At 47.8% G+C, this 4163-nt stretch overlaps 1 long non-coding RNA gene across 1 annotated transcript in view; it reads left to right on the forward strand.

The window, feature by feature from the left end:
- The first annotated feature begins 3314 nt into the window (after positions 1 to 3314).
- The window catches only part of LOC108798754, a 21637-nt gene continuing 20788 nt past the window's right edge, over positions 3315 to 4163 (forward strand). The window contains exon 1 of the long non-coding RNA XR_001941974.1: positions 3315 to 3325. This is a non-coding gene — a long non-coding RNA (uncharacterized LOC108798754). The remainder of the gene's footprint in view (positions 3326 to 4163) is intronic.

Here is a 4163-nt window from a genome sequence, read left to right on the forward strand (position 1 = left end):
AAATATTTGGGAATTGGGAGGAGAAGTATTTGGGGCAGGAAGCTCTAGAGAAATTTGTCTCTTGGAGGAAGATGACATTGGCGTGGATGGATCTAAAAAATCTGAAGGCTCTGGTCCGTTTATTAGGGGAATTTAGGCCCTGCACATTCAGGCTCAGCAATTTAAGAGACATGGGGGATCACACAGCGATTATGTCGTTGGTACTCACCCGACCCGAACATGAGTGGATTTGTCAATTGCTTCGGCCACACCGACACGCAGTCTGAAATAGTTAGCTGGAGAGTAGCTCGGGGTGAAGAGAAAGGGGAGGAAGGGAGGAAACACAAGGGTAGGGGGGACACAAGACAACAAGTAACAAGCATGAAAACAAATACGAGAACCTGAGGTGGAATAAATCCACTACTATCCTGGCTCATTGGGCAGTCAGGTCCGAAGGAACACAAACTACCCAAGGAGTCCAAGAAATGGGGAGCACAGTGACATGCTCACCCAGGCAAAATTTAGTAAAACAACATTTTCATCAAACTATGCCTATTAACCTGGTAACCAAACAACATTAACTTTGTAACTTATATTTCGCTTACAGGCACCGCCGGGGTGCAGGGGCCTGGGGGGTCTGAGGGGTGAAGGGAGAATAAATCGCACATCTACAGGAAATAACACTGTCATAGGTTATCTAAGTGCAGCCCAGGGGGAGACAGTGGCAGAGCTCTTATGCCTGGTAGTTAGTGCATTTAGATGGACCAATATGGCTGGGGATGTTACGAGAAGTCTCCCTAGAGAAGTGCAGTGAGGTAGGGGAGATACCTGGCGCCCGGTCTGCAGTCGAGAGACTGAAGCTAGTGGGAGCTATGGTTCCTGAAGTAAGTGCAGTTGCATAACGCGGACCGCATGCGCCAAGTGGAGAGCAGTTACTACAAAGCTTAACCCAGTGACTAGTAAAAGGATATGGTACTATCTGTAACTTAGATAGTGCAGGTCCACTCAAGGCATCGTGGTCTGGGAAAGTTCTGCAGCCGAAGCCCTCCCGTTGGTCGCCAAGGGTGTCTGTAAAGGCCAGGAGCTTGGCATCATCAGGAATGTTCGGAGGATGGGGTGGTAGGGCCATGGCCACCTTCGTCCGCATCAAAGGCTCAGAAGAGACGGTATTGGCCTGTGGAAGTGTCCCTCAGTCCTGGTCGAAATGGTCATGGGGCTCGACTTTAGATAGAGTCCATTCAGCGTGGTGCAGAGTTCTTGGTGGTAATTTTCACAGCTGGGCCGCGGGAGTCTCCAGAGTTATTTTGGTCAGAGTCGCTATGTGACCTCTTGGTGGAGGAGGTAGACGAGTGTCTCGGGTCCGTGGATGCGGCCTGGAGATCCATAAGGCCCAGGTTGGCTAGTTTCTCTTGGGTCTCTTCCAGGGTGACGCAGGAGTGTTGTCTGCCCCCCAAACGGAAAGGGAATCCCCATTTATATTGGATGCGGTGTTTGGTGAGCACTTCGAGGCATGGGCGAAGGGAACGCCGTTTAGCAATGGTTGTGGGGGCCAGATCAGTAAAGAGTTGGTACTCATGGCCTTGGAAGGTTCGCGGGCCTAGTGACGCCTTGGCCCTGGCCGCTGCTATTAGGGCCTCTTTGGTGCGATAAAAGTGAAGCTTCACCAAGACATCACGGGGGGGTCCATCTTGTCTTTTGCGGTTCAGCGCCCGGTGGGTTCTTTCAATTTCCAATCATTCCATCGGGATGTCAGGGGCCAACTCCTGGAAGAGTGCTGTGGTTGAGGAGAATAGATCAACGATATGCTTCGGGAGCCCCCTGATGTGGAGGTTAGATTTGCGGGACCTATTCTCCATGTCCTCCAATTTGGACAGGAGCTTTGTCAATATCGTCAACGACTGAGGATAGATCAGACTTAATGGTGTCACACCGGTCTTCTAGGGCTGCTGTGCGGTGCCCTATGTCCCGAATTTCCTTTAGCAGCTTATCTGTGATTTGTTTGGACGTGGTTTGGAGCGCTTTTTGCAGCATGACGTCAAAGCGCTGCAGGAGTGCAGTTTGCGAGCGGCTCCTGGGGCGATCCCCCTCATGTGTGTTCAGATCCCCCTCTTCCATCTCGCTGCTGGAGACCGAGGCTCTGCGGGCCTGTGTCACGTGGGCGCGGGCTTGCGGCACCATCTTTGCTGAAGCCCGGGCCATCGTCTCATCTATCGGCTGCTGCTTACCCTTCTGGGAGTTGCAGGTGCCCGAGACCGACATCTTCCGCCGCTGCAGGGTGTCCAGTATCCGGTAAGGTTAGTGGGGAGGTTGGGGAGCAGGATGCTCCGTGCTATGTCGGTGATTGCCTGGGTGAGCCGCGGAGCTGTCCTAGAAGGCGACCTCCATCGGCAGCTTGTTTTATTAGTTTCTTATACAAATACACATGACATAGCCTCACAACATCACATTTGCGTAGCGTTAAAGAAAATCAGGTTTAGGGGGGAAAGGAATGAAGGGGGGAGGGTTAAGGGGAAGAAGGGAAGGGATCCACGTCTTTGGGTTCAAACACATATGCCCTCAGTTGTCCTCTCCATCCGGTGTATCTAACACAATCCTTTATATAAAGGGTTCATCTAGCCAAGAGCTAGATGTATCCCGTTACACTGAGAATAATTGAGATATATGCAGGTAAACAGCTCCATTTTACAGACAAGTGTATAGAAATTATTATTAGATGCAAGATGTAGACTGGTCGGGGACCACTTGTGAATCCTAGGTCGGTCCTGCGCTTAACACTCGTAGTACACTCATTGCTTTCACTTTTTCAATTAGCCACCAAAAGGTTTTTTGGTCACAATTTTTGTGTGCCGTCTTTAAGACCACACTTCTTTGATTCTATTTAAAGTATATGTCTGTGATAAAAAAAAGTCACTACCTGGATTTTGGACAATGTTATGATCTGGGGTTTCTTCAGTTGGTCAGGTCTAATTTCAGCAATGGTATGTGCTCAAAAAATGAGGTCAGCTGCCTACCTGAATATACTGAATGACCAGGTTTTTCCATCAATGGATTTTTTCTTTCCTGATGGCACATTGGACATATTCCAAAATGACAATGCATGGATTAATCGGGCTCAAATTGTGAAAGAGTGGCATGAGACATCATTTTCACACATGGATTGGCCACCACAGAGTCCAGACCTTAACCCCATTGTGAATCTTTGGGATGTGCTGGAGAAGACTTTACGCAGTGGTCCGACTCTCCCATCATCACTACAAGATCTTGGTGAAAAATGAATGCAACTCTGGATGGAAATAAATGTTGTGACATTGCATGAGCTCATTGCTCATGATGCCATGGCAAATGTGTGCCGTAATCACAGCTAAAGCTGGTCCAACAAAATATTGGAGAGTGGGATTTTTTTTATGGTCAAGCAGTGTAGATATTCAGTACCTCTGTCTGTTTTCTCTCTTTACAAATACAGAAACATACCTAATGATCCTGCCAGAAATCCACTGAGCCTTTAACTTCTTGTAGTGAACTACTATTCTGGTTCTGCCTCACTGCAATTTCAAGCCCTGTTGTCAGCCCTGCTTCAGTTTTCTCCTGCTATGCTACAGACCTACATACCTATTTATATCCCAATCTGCCTGCATTCAAGTATTTTTGCCTCCACATGGCTGATTGATTGCTGTTAGCAGAATTTCATCATATTTACTAAGTTAAGTGAAAATTCCCTTGCAAAGTAAAAGTTCACTTTGCAAATCAAATAGCCTAAATTCCTCTCTGCTGCCTTGACTCCCATGAGCATGCCCACACACTGTTGTTGTGGGAGGCACACCTACATCAATGGGAATAGACCTAGACCACCCAGCAGCTACCCCTGCAATAATTTTTCAAGCTTGGTTATGATATCATAAGGATTCATAAAAGCTGTTTCTTAATAAAGGTACAATAAAAATGTTTTACTAAAAGGGGAAATGGCCATATTGATCGTAAATTTGGATCATGTCTATAGAAATCCTTTCAAATTGCTTTTTTTAATCTCCCCCCCCCCCCCCCCCCCCCCCCCCCACACACCCCCACATATCACCCAGGGAACGGCAATATCTGGTTGTTGTACAGGGGCAATGAGGGCATGCTGGGACTTGTAGTTCCCTAGCTGATATGTTATGAAGCTGTATTCCACCTGAAAGTACTACAAT

Source organism: Nanorana parkeri, unplaced genomic scaffold (assembly GCF_000935625.1).
Source record: "Nanorana parkeri isolate BGI_ZX_2015 unplaced genomic scaffold, ASM93562v1 scaffold1551, whole genome shotgun sequence".
Taxonomy (NCBI): Eukaryota; Metazoa; Chordata; class Amphibia; order Anura; family Dicroglossidae; genus Nanorana; species Nanorana parkeri.